This window comes from Pan paniscus, chromosome 22 (genome assembly GCF_029289425.2).
Source record: "Pan paniscus chromosome 22, NHGRI_mPanPan1-v2.0_pri, whole genome shotgun sequence".
NCBI lineage: Eukaryota > Metazoa > Chordata > Mammalia > Primates > Hominidae > Pan > Pan paniscus.
The window spans coordinates 34,997,673-35,021,435 of record NC_073271.2 but is presented as its reverse complement, the minus strand read 5'-3'; the positions used below and the strand labels follow the sequence as shown (position 1 = coordinate 35,021,435).

General features: G+C 44.6%; 1 long non-coding RNA gene across 2 annotated transcripts in view; it reads left to right on the top strand.

The window, feature by feature from the left end:
- LOC129394959 (uncharacterized) overlaps positions 1–23,763 on the top strand; it is a 114,593-nt gene that overhangs the window by 39,614 nt on the left and 51,216 nt on the right. For both annotated transcript variants that reach the window (XR_008622408.1, XR_008622409.2), the window contains exon 3: positions 15,631–15,695. This is a non-coding gene — a long non-coding RNA (uncharacterized LOC129394959). The remainder of the gene's footprint in view (positions 1–15,630; positions 15,696–23,763) is intronic.

The following is a 23,763-nucleotide window of genomic DNA, read 5'->3' as shown; positions in this document are numbered from 1 at the left end:
TCTCTTCTTCCTTCTCTTCCTTCCTTCCCTCCTTCCTTTTCTTCCTTCCTTTCTTCCTTCCTTTCTCTCCCCTCCCTTCCCTCCCTCCCTTCCTTCCTTTTTCTCTTCCTTTTCCCTCTCTCCTTCCATCCCTCTCTTCCCCCTTTTTTCTTTCATCAATCCTTATTTCTAACTAAAAGGCCAATAAAACAAACAAAAACACATAAATTTCAATAACCTTATAGGCATCCCTTCAATTAGGTCAATAAGTAACCAGATCATCATTTGATTTTTCTAAGGTACATAGAATTGTATTGTGGAAAAACAAATCCAAGGGCAAAGAGAATGCCTACTGTGGCTCATTGTTTTGCGGCAACATCTCATTTAATCTTTACAGCAAACCTACCAGGGAGGTGCCATTACTATTGTTTGTTTAGAGGTGGGGACATGAGTCTAGAAGGGTTTAATCAGCCTGAGGTCCTTTGGTGGGTAGATGACAGAAGCAGATTTGAACTCCTGGGCTCTTGATACTATAGTCAGCTGCCACTGATTGAAAATACCAATTCACACCTTCTAACAAGAATGCAAGATTGACTTGGCTGTGCAAAATATGCATTACATTGTGCCAATAAAGAGTTCACCTAAGTTGTCCAACCTAGCATTTTAAGTCACTTGACCTAAATACAATGCACCCAGTTAAACTGTCCTTGAAAATGACACATCTACCCTAGTTTGTGCCTGGTACTACAATGTCCATAGTAGCATTTAGGAAATGGTTTTAGTTACAAATCCCAGTTTTAGGAAAAATGAAGATGGATAAGCTTTCCAATGAAGGGCTCAGGACAAAGTTGAGGGTCCTGCTCGTTCTCTCTTCTGAAGTTGTTCCCTTCTGAGGGTGTGTTTTGTACAGCTGCTTCTGTTGCTCGGTGTCTTTTTGGCTTCAGATTTTTAAAATCTTCTCTTTAATCCCTGAAAACAAAAGGTGAGCGTATGTCTCTGTGCTTCGTAGCATGTGTCCAAATAATCACCGAGACAAGCAGCTTGCTCAAGCTATGAGTGAAGAAGCCAGGCTGGTTTGTGTTGCCCTTGGTTTGGGGTTGGACAGTTTCTCTTTGAAACCTCTTCCTAGATGTTGGGATCCCAGGCAGCGATGGGGTCAGAGAAAGCTGCCTCTAAGAGTCAGGTTCTTCTCCACATCCAGACAATGACTGAAACAAATCTTTCTAGCTCCAAAGGCCAAGCTTTCAGAAACCAAGTTGTGCTGTATGTGAGCTCTTTCACAATGGGAGGAATGCCTGCTTCCAAGTAGGGGTTTGAGGAGGAAAGAGATTCAGCTCTGGACCAGCCATTTCTTTTTTGGAGGAAATATGTGTGTGTGTGTGTGTGTGTATATATATATATATATATATATATTCTTGTGTGTATATATATATGTGTACACACATACACACACATATAGAAATACAGGACATCAAAGCTCTTTCATTTGGGAAGAACTTTCCCTTTGCCATTCCATTAGCATAAAAACAAGTTCCCTGTTGGCTGTTAAGTTCATACTGTGTGTGAACTTTGAGATACAGAAGGATTCATCCGTGTGATGCATTACAGAGATCTTGCCTGGGAGTGAGGACTGTTGATATTGTAAAAATGCACCACTCCTAGAAGGGAGGAACGAAGGAACTCGGTCCAAGAGCCTCTCTGAGACCTCTTCTCCCTTCTCTGTCAGCACAGGAAAAGAGGGTGGAGGGGCTGCTGCCCCAGGAAGGCTGGGCCCACCCCTCCTCACAGGCACCCTGATGCCTGTTCAGCTTGGCTCTCTGGATGACAGGCAGAAGGTAACATGATGCCACCAGCCACCGGCCACCCTCTCTTCCTCCTTCCTTAACCCTTCAGCACCTAGAGAGCTGGTCCTTGACTTCCGACCTCACTTGACCCCTTCCCTGACACAGAAGCAGGTTCCTCGGCCGGGTCATCTGGGACACACTGGCCCTTGCCCTCTCTTGAATTTGCCCTGTGCCCTGAGGTGAGCGTTGACCTCTCTCCTCTCTGACAGGGAGAACCAAGCCACCCCAGCTGCCTCAGAGGTGTGGGTGGCTTAATGAGTCAATGTTGGTGAAGTTCTTTGAAGACACAAAGTGCTGCGTAAAAGCTGGTTCCCATCTTGCTGACAAAGGCGCTCCCTGAGCTCTGGCCCTTCTGATAGAGAGTGGGCTTCTGTGGTCCTTCCTCCCTTCTTCTTTATGGATGACGTAAACAGCTCCTCTCACTTACATTCTCCATGGGTGAGAAGGCATGAGGAGAGAGAGACAGGGAGGGAGAGACAGAGAGACAGAGAGACAGGGAAGGAGAGAGAGGGGTGTGTGGGATGTGTGTGAAGTGTGGTGTGTGTGGTGTGTATGTGGGTGTATATGTGGTGCATGTGTTGTGTGTGCTGTGTGTGATGTGTTTTGTGTAGTGTGTGGTTTGTGTAATGTGTTTGTGTGGTGTGTGCAGTGTGTGGTTTGTGTTGTGTGTTGTGTATGTGGTGTGCGCTGTGTGGTTTGTGTGGTATGTGGCATGTGTTTGTATGTGTGTGGTATGTGGTATGCATTTGTATGTGTTGTGTGTGGTATGTGTTGCATGTTGTGTGTGGTATGTGGTGTGCATTGTGTATATTGTGTAGTTGTGATGTATGTTGTATGTTGTGTGTGGTTTGTGGTGTGTGTTGTGTGTGGTTTATTGTGTATGTTGTATATTGTGTGTTGTGTGGTATGTTGTGTTGTCTGTAGTGTTGTGTATATTGTGTGTTGTACATGTTGTGTCTTATGTGTTGTATATTGTGTGTTGTCTATGTGTGTCATGTGTATGTATTGTGTGTTATGTGTTGTATATGGTGTGTGTTGTGTGCTGTCTGTGGTACGGTGTGTGTTTGTGTGTTGTGTGGCTTGTGTGGTGTATATTTTATGTGGTCTGTTGTATGTGTTGCGGTTTATCTATGTGTGTTGTATGTATGTGTTGTGTTATGTGTTATACATGGTGTGTGTGGTATGTTTGTGTGTATACTGTGTGTGTTGTGTGGTATGTGTAATGTGTTGTCTGTTGTGTGTATTTGTTGTGTGTTGTGTGTGCTGTCTGTGTTATGGGTTGTATATGGTGTATGCTGTGTGTGTGTTGTGTGGCTAGTGTGTTGTCTGTTGTGTATGTTGTCTGTTGTCTGTAGTGTGTGTTGTGTATTGTGTGTAGTCTGTTGTATGTGTTGTGTGGCTTGTGTGATGTATATTGTGTTGTGTGTGAGCTGTGTGTGTTGTCTGTTGTGTGTGGGTTGTGTGTTGTATGTTGTGTGTGGTCTGTTGTGTGTGTTGTATGTGTTGTGTGGATGTATACTGTATGTGGTCTATTGTGTTTGTTGTATGTTGTGTGTGAGGTGTGTTGTGTATGGCTTGTGTGTTGTATATTGTGTGTGGTCTGTTTGTGTTGTTTGTGGTGTGTGTTGTGCATGTGGTGTGTGGTTTGTGTGGTATGTGTTTGTGTGTATGTGGTATGTGTTTGTGTGTAGTATGTTGTATGGTTCCTGTGTTGTGTGTGTTGTGTGTTATGTGTGTTGTGTGTGGTGTATGTTGTGTGTTGTATGTGGTGTATGTTGTGTAATGTATGGTTTGTGTGTTGTATGTTGTGTTTTGTGGTGTGCGTGGTTTGTTGTGTGTGTGTTGTATATTGTATGTTATGTGGTGTGTGTAAGTTGTCTGTAGTGTGTGTTGGGTATTGTGTGTTGTATATGTGTTGTGTATTGTGTCTAGTATATTGTGTTGTTTGTAGTGTGTGTTGTATATTGTGTGTGGTCTGTTGTGTGTGTTGTATGTTGTTTGTGTCGTCTGTTGTGTTTGTGTTGTATGTGTTGTGTGTTGTATTTGTGTTGTATGTGTTGTGTGTGTTGTCTTTTGTCTGTTGTGTGCATGTGTTGTGTGTTGTGCGCAGTGCATGTTCGCCCTCCCTCCCTGGCAGCAGGGCTACCTGGCTGCGGTGCTCACTGCCCTGGGCGGTGGGCGGAGCGGTCCCTGGTGGGAGGGGACAGGGCTCTCCCGCAGGTGACTCCTGCAGCCTGAACTTTTGTTCTGGGAACGCCACCCACGCTCCCCGGCAGGCCGCCAGAGCCAGGGCCGCACGCCCACGCGGGAATCAGCCAGGCCGACATGAAAGCAATGCGCTTCCAAACTGGCAGAGGATTTAATTTTTTTTTTTTTTTCTTTCTCAAACAGCCCCAGTTGCTTCTCTTCTCCACGGTGATTTCTGCATACTTTATCCAAACCCCTTCCCCACCGCTGTCCAGTTTCTGGCTCCTCTTCCTGCCCGTGCTCTGAGGCCAGCTGGGGGCCTCCCAGGTGACTCCTGCTGCTGCTGTCACTGGACCCTGACGCTGTGCCGCACCCGAATTCCTCCGAATGGAGCCTTGGCCAGAGCAAGGCGTGCCGTGTAGAGGAGCGGATCTGAGCCTGGCAGGAGATCGCTAAAACCTTTGCCCTTCACACAAACGCGGAAGCACGGGGCGGGTGCTGAAGAGCCAAGCAAGTGTCCCCCATTTCTTTCCAAGGCAGAGCAGCAGCCCAGGGAGGCCCAGTTTCCATCGCGGCAGAAGGGCAGAAGAGTGGGGGAGGTCCCAGGACCACAGCCCAGGGGACACTCAGGATGCGCCAGGAAGGACATGGCAGACAGGCCCTTTAGGTGGGAAAGCAACCCTCAGCTGCCCAGAGAGCGGCCCCTCCAGGCCCTCCCCGCCGTCTGCAAAGCTCTTCAGCTGGGAGAGGAGGAAAGGGTTTGTTCTTGACCTCCTTCCTTTCCTTTCCTTCTCCACTGTCCACCAGAGAGCAGGAAGACAGGCTGATGCTCTTGTTAAAGATGAAGGCATAATTCACATGCCATAAAATTCACCATTTTAACCATTTTAAGGTGCACAGTTCAGTGGTTTTGAGTGCATTACATTGTTGGGCAACCATCAGCATGGTCTAATTCCAAAACATTTCTGTCACTCCAAAAAGAAATCTTGTACCCATTAGCAGCCACTCCCCATTTCCCCCTACCCCCCAGCCCCCCGGCACCCACGAAGGTGCTTTCTCTGTTCCGAGGGATCTTCCTATTGTGGCAAATCCTCTGAATGGAATCATACAATATGTGGTCTTCTGCCACTGGCTTCTTTCACTGACCATAATTTTTCAAGGTTCACCCACGTTGTAGCATGCGTCAGCGCTTCCTTTCCATGGCTTCATTCCTTTCCATGGCTGGACTGTATTTCATTGTATGTCTGGACCACATTCTGTTTCTCTAGTCATCAGTTGATTACTTAATTTTCAGGGCCCACTTAGCCTGTCTTCCCAAGGGCAGGGGCTCTGTTGTCCACTGTTTTGGAGTCTTCCAGCAGACTTGATGGAGTGTACCAGTGGTTTCCTTGCTGGGCAAATAACCAGAGGGTCCCTGGGTACGGGAATCTCTGAGTCCTGATCTTTGGCTCTGCTGCAGACCAGGTCACTGTATGATCTTTTAGCAGCCCCTTTACCTCACCTGGCCTCAGTTTCTTCATCTGAAAAATGAAGGGCTTGAAGCAGATGGTCTCTAACACTTCTCCTGGCCCAACACTTTAAGATGTTTCAGCAAAGCAGTGAAGAAGCAGCCTTCTGTGACCTTTCTGAACAAGGCAGAGGAAAGCAAGCTGTAGGCTGACATAGTTAGGTGATTCCATAACAAAATTGCTCTGTAAACAATCATCTGGATCAATCGACAGAAGCCACTTGCAACAGGTTCCCAGATGACAGAAAACTATAGGAATGACAGGGAAGGAATGATGGGGCAGATTAAAATGGAGAAATTTAACAGGGACAAATGTAAAAGTTGGACATTTTGCTCCAAAGTTCAACAAAACAGCTACCTGCTTTGTTGGATGTGTCCAGGCAGTGTCCTTTATAAGAGTTTGATTGACTCTAAATGAATCTCATTATGAGTCACCATTGGGACAGGCTGCCAAAAGGCCAATGTGACTTCAGATTAAATCAATAGAGGTCTACTGGCTGAAACAAGGGAGGTGACATTATTGAGTCCATCCCTGGTGTATGTAGCTGCTACACTCTGAGAAGGAGGCCCCCAATAGGAAAAGCCAGAGGGAGGATGGATAAGACATGAAGAGCTCTAGAACCATGGTTTGGTGGTAGGAGGGGCTCAGGGTTTGGGTCTTTAAAAGATAAGACAGAGAGTGCTGTTCACATCTGTGAAGGAACATGGCATGAGAAGGGGAGTTGACTACCACCATGGGGACCTGCAGGGTGACTGGGGCTGGAAGATGATCAATTGTGACCCAGGACCAGGAAGAACTTCGCAGCAACAAAAGTCACAGGAAATGGAAAAAACTCCTGGTGAAGAACACAGACAGACACGGGGCTCCACTCATTAGGGGCGTGACTGGGGAGACCAAGTCACGACTTCGAGGGTCCTTTTCATCTTTGAAATAAAATGAATTGTGCTTAGATGGGGTGGGACAGGGAGGTAGGGAAGCACCAATTACAGAAGAGTCGTAGGTACCTGGGATCAGCCTTCACTGGGTCCTGCCAGCAAAAGAATAGCTGCCCCTGCCCCAGTTTAGAGTTTAAATGCAAACTCTAAATGTTTAGTACCTGAAATTCCCAGAGGTAAATTACTTTCTGAGGCAATTGTGCATTCATCTGAGGCAATCAGCTATCTCTAAATCCACCTAAGCCCTCATTTGAATCAGATCGGGTGATTCACAGCAATTTGATGTCACTTTGAAAGCTGGTTTGTTGCCAAAACACCAGCCTGGTGCCCTTGATGACAGCCAGGCACAGGGCTGGGTTCTGCCTGGAATTGAAGAGGCTGGTGGGTGGGGGCGTCTTTGGCACCTTAAGAATTTTGAGAGGAGAGAAGGGAGCCCTGTGGCTGCTTTATGGTGTTAGGTCTGTAAACCGCCTAATTTAGCACAAATGCCTTTCTTCAGCCAGGTAGCCTCGGGCTTTCTTCCACAGGCGAAGTGTGTGGCCAGTGAGTCAGATGACCTGCCCCTTCTGGAGATGGCTGGTGCCATTCTCAATGTCAGTGGTCGCTTCTTACGGATCCCGATAGATTCAGGCCTCAGGTAGCCAAACAGGGCATCCCATGGCCCCGGCCAGGTTCTGTAGAGGCAAATGTTCAAAAGGGAGTGGCTCTGACACCATTGTCCATGCTCCTCCCTGCCTTGCTTGAGCGACAAGTGTGGCTGCTTTTAGGAAGTGGGGCTTGCTTTGGGAGAACCTGCCTCTCGAAGGACTCACACCTGTAATTCCCTGCTGTTGTCTCTGGAAGTCCGCGGCTGCCTGGTCCTTAGGGTGAAAAGCAGCTGGGGAAGCTGGAGCCACACATTGCAAAGGGCTTCAGGGACAAAAGCACCCTGAATTTAGGAAACAAAAGACAGGTGGAGGAGGAAGCATCCAGCAACCCCCTTGTAATCTCAAAAACTGACTCACGCCTGTGCCGGCCATAGGGCTGCCACGGTATATGGCTCAAGGAAGCCCAGGCTCTCCTGGGAGGTTCTAGCCATTGTTGAGCCCGTGAAGGAAATGTGTCAGGCCAGCCCTTCCTCGCTTTCTTGATTTAGCAGGCCGGAGCTAGCTGTAAATGCTGATCAATTCCAGTTGCCAGACTGGAGCTGTAGCAGCGGCCTGGGTGATCTCAGAGCCCCATCCCCTCATCTGTCACGGGAGAACTTGGCCCCGGAGCACACTCCAGATATCTCGCTCAGAACGCAGTTCCCATGGGCATCAAACACACAGTTCATGTTCCTGACTCTGTTGGCTTTGGGACACTTCCAGGATGTTCTTGCAAGCTACTCACTGTGGGCCTCAGAGTCTGACCTGTCCAGAAGTGCTGGTCTGCAAGGGGGCCTGTTCTTGGGGGTTCCTGGGGACCCCCACCCCAGGGACCACCCAGTGGTTGAGGGAGGGAGAATTGCTCATGAACTATGGATGATGCCAGCACAATGTCAGATGTCATCACCCCGCATGGCCTAGGACCTTGCCTAAACAGACATCAGCACAGAATTTTGGGTGAGGGGGTCTTCCTGACCACCCTTTCACTCCTCAGAAACCTCTGCTGCCTGGTGCTCCTTCCTCAACTTGTCCAAGAAACGGTGGCGTCAACTAAAGAGAAAGCGGGAAGGCAGGTGCCTTCGGCAGGGATCTGGCGTTGGAATCTCTGCCCCGAACGTTGAAGCGCTGCTGTCACAATCACCTCATTCTGTCCCAGGACTTCCTCCTCAGCCTTTCCCCGGTCCATTTCTGAGCTTTGTGCCCTGTTCCCACCTCCCATAGCCTTTTCCCTCCTGCTGAGATAGGAGAACCGCCAGGAATGTAAACTCAATCTTCTCCTCTGGGGACTCTATGCTGCCTGCTACCAACAGCAGGCATCCCAGGACGTGGGATTTTCAGTGCTGAAACCAGGACAGTGATTCTTAAACTTTTTTTGATCCCAGGTTTCTCTGAAAATCTGAAGGCCATGGGCCCTCTCTCCAGCACAGCTTCCATAAGCCCAGACACATGCCATTGTGCATGCAATTCCAGGGGTGCTGGGATCCCCTTCCCAATCAAAGAGAGGACTTAGGGACCCATGGACCTGTCCAGAGACCTAGGCTGAAGATGGTAGCATGTAGGGAGGGGAGGTTGATGCCATGGTTAATTGCATAAGCTCTGGAAGGAGACTGGCCATGCTGCCTAGCCAAGCGCTCCCACTATACAGCTGAGAACCCTTGGACAAGTTTCCTAACCTCCCCAAGCCTCCCTTTCTGCATCTATAAAACAGGAATCACATCTGTTTCATGGGGCATAAAAGACTTAATAATGACACATAGACAGTGTGAAATACAGTGTCTGGCAGAACAACATCATGCATGCACTCGCCTGTTCAAAACATGCACTGAGCTGCCACGTGCCAAGGCCTGTCTTGGGCTAGAGATCCCCTTTGGGAACAAGACAGAGTCCCTGCCTTCTGAGTACTTACATTTTAGTGGGTTAAGGCTGTAGGGGCCACAGGCTCTTGACCCCTAAAGTTCTGCTGAGAGGCATAAGGCAGATGGATTAATGGGAGAAAAGGCATAAAACTTATTTAACGTGTATGCACAGAAGCCTTCAGAATGAGGCCCAACTTCCCAGTGAGTTACAGAAACTTATGTACCATTGTGGGGTTACAGAACATATGGGGGTTTGGATTCTGGTCAAACAGGTTATGGGAATGGGAAGAAGAGGAATTCGATTGAGGGGCAATAAATGATTGCCAGAGAGAATGATTGGATGGGAGAACAGAAATAACCTTGTAAGTAGCTTTCTTTGGAATTCAGATGATCCTTGGAGTCTTCTTGGGTCAGGTCACACCTTGGTCTTCTTTTCTGCCATAGATAAGAAGATAAGTGGGAAGGGGAAGAAAGAATAATTGCTCTCCTTGGAAGGTCTGGATCTTAGGCAGATAAAGAAACTTCAGCTTCTTTGGGAAAGACGGTGTGTATAGGGGAAGGTCAGAGAGACCTTGAGGCTTCCTCAATTCGACATGTTAAAACCCTCTATTTTGGGGTATTGGTTTCTGAGTCTCAACAAGGCTAAATCAATAGTAATTGTTATGATTACTTGTTATTTATTGTTGGTGGTTTGATTTGGAACTCAGGACAACATTCACTTTCGGGTCCTACTTAGTAGTCCGTTTCCCATCAGCATGATCCTCTGCAGGGCCGACAGATGGGGAACTTTTTGATAAAAGGGAGAAGGCTCCTTTCACCCCTTATCAAAACATTGTAGTAGCTTCGGTGCTTAAGTGTCATCATTTTCGTTCTCGCTGATATTTTAAAGAAGCCAATTTGAGCGCCCATCCTCACATTTCTATTGAAGAGTTTTCACTTCTTTCTTTCAATAAATTATTTAGTCCTCCTATGGACTGCGCTGAACTGTGATTTTTACAAGCAAACCATTCTTATTTGTCATGAGTTGGCAAGGAGACCTTAAATGGGACCAGTGTAGACAGGAGACCTGTGTTACTGAGGCACGAAATAAACGTTCCGGCTGCCATTCATGCAATTTCAGTTTAGAGTCTCAATTTTCTGCATCTTTATCCATATTCTGGTTCAGTTTTTCTGCACAACCCCTGAAGGGAATGTGGTCGCCTGGGAGAACTATTCTCAGATCCCAGTTTTGAGTGTGGGAGCTCCAGAAGCCAGCAGGCAGGCGGGGCTGGCCCAGTGACAGGAGGGGTGCTGGAAAGGGCTTTGGCTTCCAGGCCTGGGCCCCGCCTTTGCTGACGCTGGAGCCCTGGAGCAGGGCTGCTGACGTGTGCACTGCCTGGGCTGGCTGTTTACTAGACTGTTTGTTAAGGGCTGCACTTCCAGTAAAACCTGAGAACACACCGTGACATCCTCATTTACAGCACTGAGTGTGTCACTCGGGCAGCACGTGGGCCAAGAAAGGGAGAGTCTAGGAAAGGCGAGATTAGCTGGCTGTGGGGTAAATCACCTGACACGAAGAGCCCGGGGTTAACCAATCACTGTGGGACGGCTGCCCTGGAGCACACAGCAGGCTGCACTTGGGAAAAGTCCATTTGAACAAGAATTTCTTCTTGAGAAGGTCTGAGTAGCCAAGGGACCTTGATCTAGGAGTAGGAACTGGTCTCAGGTCACTGACTGCCAGGGTGGCCTGGGCAAATCGTTTCTCCTCTTGGGGGCTCAGGCTCCCCACCTGTGCAGTGAGGGCATGCATGCTCTGATGCCTTCATGAGTGGCAGCACGGCACCATGTTAGGCACAGGGGCTTCTGGGCCTAGTCCTTTGTCTTCCTGGCCATGGGGAAGTGGAAAAGGCCTTACCCCACCAAGATGCGTCTTCCCAAGTAAGCGGGGCATTTATGCACCCAGGACCGCTCAGGGCTATGGTGGGGTTTTGTGTGATGAGGCACATAGATATCTCAGCAGAATGGCAGACGTGGTGGGGCGCGGTGGCTCACGCCTGTAATCCCAGCACTTTGGGAGGCCGAGGCGGGCGGACCATGAGGTCAGGAGATTGAGACCATCCTGGCTAACATGGTGAAACCCTGTCTCTACTAAAAATACAAAAATTAGCCGGGCATGGTAGCGGGCGCCTGTAGTCCCAGCTACTCGGAAGGCTGAGGCAGGAGAATGGCGTGAACCCGGGAGGTGGAGCTTGCAGGGAGCTGAGATCACGCCACTGCACTCCAGCCTGGGTGACAGAGCAAGACTCCGTCTCAAAAAAAAAAAAAAAAAAAAAAAAAAGGGGCAGACAGCTAGGGAGGGCCAGCACAGAAGCTCTTTGCGGTACAGGCCACCAGTGAGCATTTGTGGGGGCTTTGTGGATAACCAGAGCTGTGTGTGGGGTAGGGGGCTTCCGTGGCACCTTCCTTCAAACATTTGGTTACCTGTGGTCTCATAACAAAAGGCCACTGGCTCTCTTCCTCCCTCCTGATGGAAGTTATCCAAATCCATTTTGCTAGGTCTCCAAAACATAATCACTTTATTTGAAAGTGTTTCCCTAAGGGAAAGATCAAGCTGTCCATTTGGGGTGAAAGAGAACAACAATAATAACAATAAATTTCTCTCCAGCCAGTACTGTGGACTTGCAGCATTAGTTGCCTCTGACATCCCCATAACAGGGGAAGACAAGAAAACTGAGGCTCAGGGAGGTTGCCAAAGGCCACATGGATAATAAGGGTCAGAGAGGTTGTTAAAGGACTGCAGCTGGTTCTAAATCCAGTGTCTTTCCAAAGCAAAACAATATAGCTTATAGCTGGCTCTTCAAAACCTGAAAAACACACAAAGAGGTTTGTGAGTTGTCTTCCCACTCTCCCGTGTGGTTGATTGAGAAGCGGTAAACCCAAACAGGATAGGTGTGCTTTCTCGGCGGGGGGGGGGGGGGGGGTAGGGGAGATGGGGTGGGTGGGGGGTGGGGGTGTGCGGGGGGTGGGAGGGGAGGGGTGCTTATCATCAACATGGCCGCCCCCACATATCCCCATGTGTGTAGAACATCATGGTGCCCTGCATTTGCATATTAAAAGGCTAGGGTGGGAGGGCCAGTTTTTTCTGCAGGCTACGTGAGTGACATGCCTGGTGGAACCAATCCCCTGAGCCCTATGCAAATCAGACATCATCTCCTCCAGCCTATTCGTATAAGCAGACACTTTTCCGTGGCACAGGGGGTCTCCTCTCTTGGCTTTGGAGCTCCCCATTCCTCTGTGTCTGTACAGGGGAGTTTCTTCCTTCTTTCTTCTCCCTTCTTTCTTGCCTATTAAACTCTCTGCTTCTTAAAACCACTCCATGTATGTCCAGGTCATTTTATCTAATTTGGAGACGGAGAACCCTGGTGTTCCTCTGCTCATCAGAGCCGTCTCACCTGCAAGGGCCAGGATCCAGCACTAGGGCTGCCCTTTATGTTCATGCAGCCTCCACTAGGGAGACCCTCCTCAGCTGCCACCTGCTGTAAAGGGATCTATCTATCTATCTATCTTTCTATCTACCTGTTGAGAAAGAGAGAGGTTTATTATAAAGAATTGACTCATGTGATTATGGAGGCTGAGAAGTTCCACAGTCTGCTGTCTGCAAGCTGGAGACCGAGGAAGGCTGCTGGTGCCGTTCCAGTTTGATTCTGAAGGCCTGAGAACCAGAACTGATGGTATGAGTTCTAGTCCAAGTCCACAGAACTGAAACTGGAGAACCAAAGGTGTAAGTCGCAGTCTGAGGGCAGGAGAACACAATAACCCAGCTCAAGCAATTAGGCAGAGAGAAAGAATTTTCTCTCCCTCCACTTTTTGTTGTTGTTGTTCTACTGAGGCCTTCAATGGATTGAAGGAGTTCCACTCATTAAGTCAATTAACTTCTGAAGTCTATTATTGTCATTGCCTCCCCAGGTAGGGAAAATGAGAAGCCTGGGGATGTGGCTTACAGTGAAGTGTGGCTGGTCCTTTTTTATTCTCTTGGCCAGGCTCCTTCCCTCTGCCAAGTTGCAGGTGGTCCAGGTGTCTGCTTCCAGATGTTTAGGTGGTGGAAGGCAAAGAAGGAAAGATTGCTTAGGGGGACTCTTGCTCCCGTTCCTACCTGCACCTTCTGAGAGGTCTTCCCCCTTTACATTCACCTCAGCTCAACATTGGAATCCCTGCTCTTTCACTGCACACACACTGACCACCCGCTGCCGGCTGGGGGTCCTAGAGGATTTCATGTGCTAGGCTGTCCCAAATAGAGGAGGTCCTGCTACAGCACCGGCACCATTAGTCCTTTCTGGGCCGTGCTCTGTGAGCCCTTGAGAGGACAAGAAACCAATGTCAAAGCCATGGAATGATCCCATTCAATTCTCATCAAGGAATAGAGAAGACATAAAATTCAGCAAATGGAGGAGGTAAATTTGCTTATTAAAGGTATTTGTGATGAGTGGAGTAGACATAAACACACACACACACACACACACACACACACACACACAGAGCTGAGCTTTAACTGGAAATTACCAAGCAAAAAAGGGCAGGACAGCACCACGTGAGAGGGAGGCCAGTGGCACAGAGGGCTTTGTCCCGACGCGCACACAGGTAACAGGACCTCGGGAGGGAAGAGGTCGCAGGGACAAGTCCTGTCAGGCTGCGGGGAGCCCTTCCCGGACACTGCTGGCTCCTGGAACTGACTTGCCTCCTCACGCACACGTAGGCAGCTTATCTCGGGTTTTGTTTTGGCTTCAAAATCTTTTAATCTCCCAGGATTGTTTGAGTAGATCAGCCCCTATTTTTATTCTTGGATAGAGAAGTGAATCAGAAATGCAGCCAACTTCATTGGACTTGTGGAGGCCTGTCCCCGAGCACTAAATTCCTTGCAGCTTCAAGCAGGTTGGCAGAGCTGAGACTGAAATAAAAACACCAACAGGATTAGGCCTGTTCCTGACCGTGGAGTTTGGTGCATAGTAGGCATTCAGGAAGTGTTTGTTGAAAACAAATATCAGGGAATCCTATTAATTCCAGGTGAATTTCTCTATGCAGTGGGGACTGCACAGAGTGTGGAACACAAGGCAATGGCAGCCAGTAGATTGTTTTCTGAATTGGGGGCCCTCTGCCTGTAATTTTACCAAAGCAAAAATATTTATGGGTGTGGCTACACACAGTGGCACTTTCTAGGCTTCATGCAGGCTTGAAAACCTTCATTTTCCTTTCGTTATACGCGGCCGCTGCATTTACCCTCCACCTTCTTTCTGAGGGAAGCCCCAGGAAATGTAGGTGCCCTGTGGAGCCTACAGGCCCTTTCAGTGTTCCTGATGCTTATGAAAATCCATTCTGGATTTTGTGGAAATGGGAGTTTGGATTGTCCTGAATGCCTTAGTCTGGGAGCTGGGGAGTTTCCAGAAACCAGCAGGTTGTTTTGTGGCGAGACTGTTTCGTATTAAGCTGTCAACACTTCCCCACAATGAAGGCTAGAGGGTTAGAATGCTGGTCAGAAAAGATCAGGGGTAATGTGTTCTGAGTGGGGACAAAGACACAGTGACTGGCATTCTGGGTACCTGGATCAATGTATTGAGCTTGACACGATCCCAGAGGTCCTGTGGGGAATAGTCTCAAAGAGGGGTTGGCTATGATTATGGTGAAACACAAGCCTGCTGTGTTCCCCTTGATTAGTGGTCCTACCTAAACCACAGGCAGCCACTTTGTGGGTTGACTGATGACCTACAAGGGGCCATGGGGTAAGAGCCCTAAGCGTGGACCATGGTAATTAGCAAGTATGGTCACATTCTTCCTCCTGGAGACACGGATGGAATCAGTCAGATGGTACAAGAAGAGAAAAAAGAAAATGCCTAGAGAGAAGCAGAAATCAATAGACAGTAGGAGATCCATGCCAATGGGAGTGCCATAGTGAAGATTCAAGAATTCCTGATGTTAATGGGGCAGCAAGCCAACAAGGAGCCCAGAGCCAGCTTCAGTCCTGAACAACCTCCCAAGTCTATCCTCTATGGAGCCTGTAATACATTAGGTTCTATCCTACCCCTGTATACCTAATTACTAGATGGCTCCTTAAATAAATCATAAAACCCCAGTTCTTAAGATGACACGAATATGCCTATTCCTTTCAAATGAGATGAACCCATGTATTTACCATACATGAAAAACTAATGCCAATGGCATAATCCCACGTAATTTTCTGATTGATTGGAGTCCAGGTTCACTAAAAGAGTCACTCAAAAGCTTTCTAATCTATTTCCTTACTTGTTGGCTGGGTAAGTGTTACATTTGGGAAATAGAAGAAGAAGGTGATTAGAAGATAGAGCTGAGGCCATTGGCCTCGTGTAGACACAATTCTTCACAGATTTCACAGGATAGGAAAATGTAGGGTTAAGGGCTGCTTTCCAAATTGTTTTCCCCTGTTTGCCATTGCAGCTTTTCCAGACCACTTAATTTGATTTTCAGTGTTCAAAATCTTACTTATAAATCTCCCCTGAGTGGAGAGTTGGGTAGGTGGAAGGAAGAGACGAAGAGAGAATGTTCACAATGCTAATATCATGGTTCTACGGTTGACCCTTGAACAACACAGGTTTGAACTCTGTGGGTCCACTTCTAGGCAGATTTTTTTCACCTCTGCCACTCTTGAGACAGCAAGACCAACTTCTTTTCCTCCTCCTCTTCCTCAGCCCACTCAACATGAAGATGACAAGGATGAAGACCTTTATGGTGATCCACTCCCGCTTACTGAATAGTAAGTATGTTTTCTCTTCCTTATGATTTCCTTAATAATACTTGCTGTCCTCTAGCTTACTTTATTGTAAGAATACAGTGTATAATATAGATGACATACAAAATACGTATCAATTGATTGTTCATGTTATTGGTAAGACTACTTGTAGGCTATTAGTAGTTAAGTTTGAAAGAGTCAAAAGTCATATGTGGATTTTTGACTGTGTGTGGGGTCAGCACCCCTAACCTCGACATTGTTCAAGGGTCAGCTGTATTTATTTAAAGAAGCATAGAAAAGAATACATTTATTCACTTGATAAACATTTGTTGAACATCAGCTATGTGACAGGTTGAGTCGTAGGTGCTTAAGAGAAGTTAGTAAAATGAGCAAAGACACCTGCCACGGAGCACTTATGTTGTAGCAGGAGGAGCAGGCAATAAACAAAAAATAAAAGATAATAATATAATAGATAATACATATAACACAGTAAGGCAATAAACACAATAAGATAAAAAAAAGTCACAGTATGTCAAAGGTGATGAGTGCACTGGAAAGAAAGGAGTGCAGAGAGAGGAAGGAGGGCATAGGCCTTGCCTGTGAGAGGACACATTGCAATTTTAAATAGGAATGGTCAAGGTTGGCCCTTCTAAGAGAATGACCTTTATGAGAAAGCCTGCAAGAGGTAAAGGAGTTAGTCGTTGGGGTGTCTGGGAAAGGGGGTTCAGGCAGGTGGAACAGCCACTACAAAGGTATTAAGGCAGGAGCATCTGACATGTTCAAGAAATAGCAAGGAGGCCAGTGCAGCTGGAGTCTTAAGGGAGGGGGGAAAGTAGGAGGCTGGGGCAAAGGAGGAATGTGGGCGCCAGACCATGTAAGGTCTTGGGAAGAATAAGAAAAATCAAAGATGCCCTCGAACCTGAGCAAAAAACCAAAAGCAAAAACAAAAGCCATAATAAGCATATTGGCATTTGATTAATTTAATTCCTTATTGAATTAGTAATCCTCATGGTGGGGGAGGGAAACTATATATCATACCCCCTACCCCTGCCACCAACCAGGGAACATCTTTACACCATTCCCCTCCTTTTAACACCACTGCCTTATGGAGGCATCTGTGCTAATGGGCAGATGCTTAATGTGCTCCTTGCAAATATTAGGGCAGGGAAAATGTTGAAGACATTTGGTGTAAACACACCAAATTTAACTGACATAATTATTGCCTAATATGTGTGTCTTCATCCATTTGGGCTGCTATAGCATAACACCTTAGATTAGGTAATTTATAAACAGAAATTTATTGCTCACAGTCCTGGAGGTTGGGAAGTCCAAGATCAAGGAAGATTTGTGTCTGGCAAGGACTTGTTCTCTGCCTTGTTGCTGTGTCCTCACATGGCAAAAAGGGCAAGGAGGCCCTCTCAGGCCTCTTTTATAAGGGCACTAATCCCATTCATGAGGGCAGAGCCTTCAAGAGCAAATCACCTCCAAAAGGCCCCACTTCTTTATACTATCACACTGGGCATTGCATTAGTTCATTTCCACCTGCTGATAAAGATATACCTGAGACTGGGTAATTTATAAGGAAAAAGAGGTTTAATGGACTCACAGTTCCACGTGGCTGGGGAGGCCTCACATTCATGGTGGAAGGCGAAAGTCACGTCTTACATGGCAGCAGGCAAGAGAGAATGAGACCCAAGCAAAAGGGGTTTCCCCTTATAAAACCATCATATCTTGTGAGACTTATTCACTACCACGAGAACAGTCTGGGGGAAACCGCCCTCATGATTCAGTTATCTCCCAACAGGTCCCTCCCACAACATGTGGGAATTATGGGAACTATAATTCAAGATGAGATTTGGGTGGGGACACAGCCAGACCATATCAGGCATTAAGTTCCAACATATGAATTTTGGGAAGACACCAACATTTGGATCATAGCAATGTGCAAACTCTTTTCTAAGGCAATTTTAGATTTTTGTCATTTATATTCCCACAAGGTATCTGAGCAGAACTATACCAGATAACATGGTAGAGTTTTTTTAAAGGTTCTTAAGGGGCGTATCTTAATGTAGCTAATGAATATCCCAGTAGGGCTTTCCATGTGTTTGTTTCAAATCATAGAACCAATTTAAACTCCACCCCTTTTGGATGGGGCCAGACTCATACAAGGAGTGGTGACTATATGAGTTAATGTGGTTTTTCTACTCAGGAGGAGAGATTTAGCTGTCATTTTAGACCTCATTTAAAATATTATAACTTCCTTCTCATGTTTCTAATATTCTATCTTGTACAGTAGTTACATTTTTGGATTTAAAATCCTCCCTTTTGAGCCTTTGTAAGCTAGTGTAGAGAATCATGATGTGCGATGAGTTACAATTTTTATGAGGCCCAACTTTGAGTCTCAGGCACTACAGGAATGGGCCCCAGAGGTGGGTTCCTGTTTTCACCTGGCACCTGGCGTCACTGTGGCTTCATCATCCCATGCTCACCCTGACCTCCTCCCTTTCATGCCAAAGTGAACATTTTATTGTGAAGTCCTGTTCTATGGTGATATTAACAAATTTGAGGATTTTTGTAGTCCTTGCAATGCAAACTCACAACTGTCAAATGTCTACTATTTCTGTTTTTACCTTTTCTGAGTATTAAAAAATGAAGTATAATTTAAATACAACAAAATGCACAGATCTTACACGCTTAGTTTGATAAGTTTGGACAATTGTACACCTGTGTAACCATCATCCCAATCAAGATTCAGAACACATCCACCACCCCAGCACTTCCTCTTCTCTCCCTTTCCAGTGAATTGTTGATCCACCCCCACAATCTTGGAGGCAGCCACTTTTTGACTTCTATCACCATAGCTTTAACCTCATAGAACAGTTTTGCCTGTTCTAGAGTTTCAAACAAATGAGTTCTTCCAACATGTATTCTTTGTGTGTGTGATTTCTGTCTCTCAAAGTGGAGTTTTTGAGATGTGCCCATGTTGTTGCACCTATTAGTAACTTGTTCTATTTAATTGCTCAGTAGTATTCTACTGTATGACTATACCACAGTTTGTTTACCCATCCTCCTGTTGATGGAAATTTGTCATTTTGGGGAAGAAGGCTATTGTAAATAAAGCAGCTATAAACATTCTTGCATATGCTTTCTGTAGACATAGGTTTTCATTTCTTTGGGGTAAGTATTCATACCTAGAAATGGAATTGCTGGGCAATAGGGTAGCTTTAAGAGAATTGCCAAACAGTTTTTTAACATGGTTGTACCATTACTCTCCCCTAGTAATATAAGATAGTTCTGGTTTCTCTACATCTTGGCCAACATTTGGCATTGTCAATCATTTTTATTTGAGCTACTCTAGTGAGTGTGAAATGGCATCTTGATGTAGTTTTAATTTCCGTTTCTCTGATGACTAATGGTGCTGAGCAACCTGTCATGTGCTTCCTGACCATTCCTACATGTTCTTCTGTTAAGTGTCTGTTCTTTTGCCCATGTTTAAAATCAGGTTATTTGGTTGCTCACGTTAATTGGTAAGAGTTCTATTATTATTTTTGTACTTGTCCTTTTCCCTGGTTACCTTCTAAGTTCCTTGAGATATTTTATCAATTCTCTCTACAGCGTCCAGCACATTGCTTTGTAAATAGCAGGTGCTTAATAAACACTTATTGGATTATCAGCATAAAGTAGTAACCCTGCCTGTACAGTGGAACAACTTGTTGATTTTATTAACAGAATTCAGTAAAGTTTGGGCATTCAATTTTTGGATTGGCAGTGTCTCTTACTTTTCACTTTTTGAATTGGACATTACTCTTTTCCAGTATGTGACCTTTTGCAAACATTCAGGCTGCTCATTTCTAAATGCTTTAAGCCAATCTGGCATACAGTACTTGATTGTGGAAACTGTCATAAACTTTATAGTTAATTTTTATAAGACTTACTTAGGAAGATCTGAAGTTTTCATGATAGGTGATCTCTTCGAGAAGATGAAATATTTATAGTCTTGAAAATAGAATGTTCTGTACCATCACCTTCTGTTTTCCTCCTCTTCTGAAATTTATGAGACATTTCTTAACCAAGAACCAGAGCCCAAGGGGCAGACAGAAGAAATATAAATACTTTTATTTGAAGATAAAGATGGTGAGCATCGACAAAAAGAGTATCTGAGGCTTTTTAAACCTTGTCTCCTCTCCAATTTTGTCAGCCAGAAGCATTATAAATGTATGCTCCACTTTGAAAGAACACCTGCAATGATGTCATCTTTATGTTCTTAAATTAGTTCTAGGCAGACTGGCCAGCTTGGGTAAGCCAGAGCAACGTTTCCATTCTCATCCATTTGAACTTTGCCTCAGACCTATAGCTCCTGTGTGCTAACCCCATGTTTTAGAAAAGCTCTCATCCCCAGGGTGATTCAGAGATCTTGAAAATCATATGTAGCCAGCGAATTTATTGGTTAATTTTTTATCTCAAGTCAACTCAACAAATTAAAATTCTTTCCTGATCTGATCTCAAAAGTAATACTTGCTTGTTGTAGATAATATAGCATGAATGCATACAGAAAATAAGGTTGATCTAAAAATTGATCTCACAAAAATAATTACTATTAAAATCTCATAGGTTTACTTGCCATTATTTTTGTTTTTATTTTCTAACATTATATCTAACCTGTAGTCTATAAAAAAAGAATCATAGTGAATATATTCATGGATACTGGGCTTTGTTTATTTTTTTATTTTATTTTATTTTTTTCTCCAGAGTGATTTTCACTTACTGTTACAGATTTTTACCGGCTGTGTAGCATTTCATTTTGTTCTGTTTGTTGATTATGTTCGTATTGTATCTCAATAGTTTTTTTCTTCATGTTCTGAATAAGAATGAAATCTTTTTCACCAATGAGAGTATATTTTTGTTTGCTTCATGTTGGTGTATGGAAAAGCAATGGACTGTTGTACGTTTATTATTATTTTTTAATCTGGTCCCTTTACTTTGTTTTTTTTCAATTCAAAGTGCTTAGAGTTGATTCCCTTGGGTGTATAGGTTATCCAGCCATGTTGTTAGTTTATAATGAACTTTTAATCACCTCCTTTCTCTTAGTTATGGTTCATATTTCTACTTCCAGTCTTATTACATGACTCTGATCTTCTTGAGCAATGTGAAATAGTAGACACACCTGCCTTGTTTCTGGTTTTAACAGGAATATTTTAATGTTTCATATGCTGGCCACTTGTTTACGTTTACATAATTATGATGTGAAAGAAGTATCCTTGAGTTCTCATTTTCCCTAAGGATGTTTAACAACGTGAGAATGTGTTTTAGGTGTTATTTAATGCCCTTTAAATCCTAATAAATGTGGGGACCGCTGACATAAAGTATTATAACGTTGAATTTTCTAATATTGAATGCTTTTGCATTCCCAAGATAAGATATGCTTTCCTTGATCATGATAGAAAATTCCTTTAGGATACTATTTATTTTGCCGCTACTTTGTTTAGGATTTTAAAATTACTCCTAAGTGAGACTAGCTCATGATTTTCTTTTCTTTATTGCATTATCTTTGTTAGGTACAGAAATCAAGATTAATTTAGCTTCATGAAATCGATTGTGTAGCTTTGCATCTTTTTCTATTTTCTAGAAGAGTTGATACAACCTAATTCCTCAAATTTGTGAAAGAAACTTTTGACATATGTTAATTGTATTTTAAATTTCTTTTGTGGCTAGTAATATATTCACATTTAAATTTTTCTCTTATGTCAATTTTGGTAACATGCCCAGAAAAGTGTGCTTAATTTTAAGATTTTAAATTATATTTTGCAAGGTAGAATATCATAATCTCCTATCACTTTTGTTCTCAGCTCAGTTTAATTTAAAAAACTTTTTATTATATAAAATTAGAGAAGATAGTACAATTAACTATTGTCCCATCTTCTAGCTTCAACATTAGTCAGTTCATGAAAACTTCATTCTACTTATATCCCCATTCATTTTGTCATTCACTGCCACCCCCTCTCCCATTATTTTGAACAAATTCCGCCATCATAATTTCATCTTTAAATATTTCATCATGTAGCTCTAAAATATATGGACCTAAAAATAGTGAAAATATCACTACCTACCTAAAACGTTGGCAATACTTTCTTGATGTCATCAAATATTCATTCAATGTTCATGTTTCTCCAATGATCTTTTGCTTTTATACAGTTTGAGTACATACATTATAATCAGTTGATATGTTGCCTCCATTTCTGTTATTATACCTTTCTCCCTCCAACTCTTTTTTCCCTTGACATTTCTTATTTCTGATTTCTTATTTGCCCACTTTTCCTGCTTATGTTTATCGGAAGCTTATCATTTTGCCTTTCTCTTTTGTTATTTGTTCATTTTTTCTGTTTTCTTAATTATATTTGCTTAGAGTTTATTATATTTTTTAAAGAGCCAAATATTGCACTACATCAAATTTGACACTATACTCCCAGCCTCCTCTAAAACATATTTATCTTATTGCAATTGTTTTCTTAGAATCCTTTCTTATCTCACCAATCATGTTTATCTTCTCATCTGGTTGTCTTGGCTCGTCTTACTTTTTAAAAAACCGATGTTAATTTTCCATTCACCTTTTTTCTGTTTTCTGTGTAAGAGCCTGTGGAAAAACAGTTAAGACCCCTCAGTGGCTGGGCAGTGGGAGCTGCAGATCAGCCTTCAGTGGGAGACTGAGCCCCTTAGACTTCAGTAGGGATCAGCTGAATGGGCCCGGAAGCCACCTACACCTATAGCCCAGTCTGCAGCCTCAGCTTGGAGAGCAGTCAACTCAGGAACTGGAGCAGTCCATTCTCCCTGAAATTCCTCCCTGGCCACAACCTTTTCAGCAGCAGCTGCTCTTCCCTTTCAGTCTCTTCAGGATCTCTGTGGAACTGGAGATCAGACATGGCCTTCCATGGGTGTCACAGGGGTGCCACCATGCACAGAACTTCCTGGGCCAGCATCCCCCACATCAGACCTGTGGAGTGAGCTTGTCTCCATTTTTCACATGTTTTAATCCCTCCTCAAAGCTCTCAGACATTTAAACTACTATCAATCCCCATTCACTGAGCCAGACTCTTGTGGTGTTAGTGCAAAACGTGCTCCTTGTGGAGCTCACGACCTGCCATCTTTCTGTCTTTAATGCTCATCCTCTTTCCTCTTCCTTTGCAGCCTGCTCTTTGGTTTTGGTTTCTGATTTTGTTTCATGGAGTTGCTGTCTTTGTGTATTCTATTAGTGATGGCACACTGTTTCCAAAATAGTTTACTTCTGGTATCTCTAGTAAATCATTTTGAGTTTCCAAAATAATTTATTTCTGGTTTGTGCAGTAAATCATCTTCAAAAGTCTCTCCACCCCCTTCTGAGTTGTTGGGGTTGTTTTTCTTTCAGTTTTTAAAAAATATCTTATTCCCAATGGCACATATTGATGTTTTCCTTTTAGATTTACTCTTAGAAGAAACATTTATCTAGCCTTGATGATGGTCTACGTAAGAATGTGTTAACTTCCCTATCTTTGTTAAGGAGGTCACTGGTTATGGCTCATAGTGGCAGACAACAGAATGCACTCTGGTTACTCTGAGAAGAAAATGATTTATCAGATGATGTGATGAATCTTACAGAACTTCACCAGGACCCAGGGAATAAGATTTGATTGCTACACACTTAGAAACAATGGCAATCAAGGGAAATGCCCCATCTTACATGGAGCTCTTCTAGTGGAAACACCATGGTTGCTACCACGTACTGCTCCGTACCTAAGTTTCTAGGAACCAGACTCTGGAAACTCTTCTAGAACTGCCCCAGGAGAACCAACGTGTCTATTGCTTGCAAAGACCTCCAGTGTCCCTGAGCCTGGCCACTGCCTCCCATTGCTCAAACCCTCCTAGTCTCGTATGTGGACATCTGCTTGGAAGAATCTCATCCACATACAAAATCCTGGCTCTGGTAAGTGGGGTTTTTAGTTTTCTAGCATTGTTATATCAGAAGCCTCACTAGAATCAAGCAGGAATAGCAGTGGAGTCAGCGAAAAATCTGCCGCACTAAAGAAGTTTAGTGATGGTTAGAACTCCTACAATCCCAGGT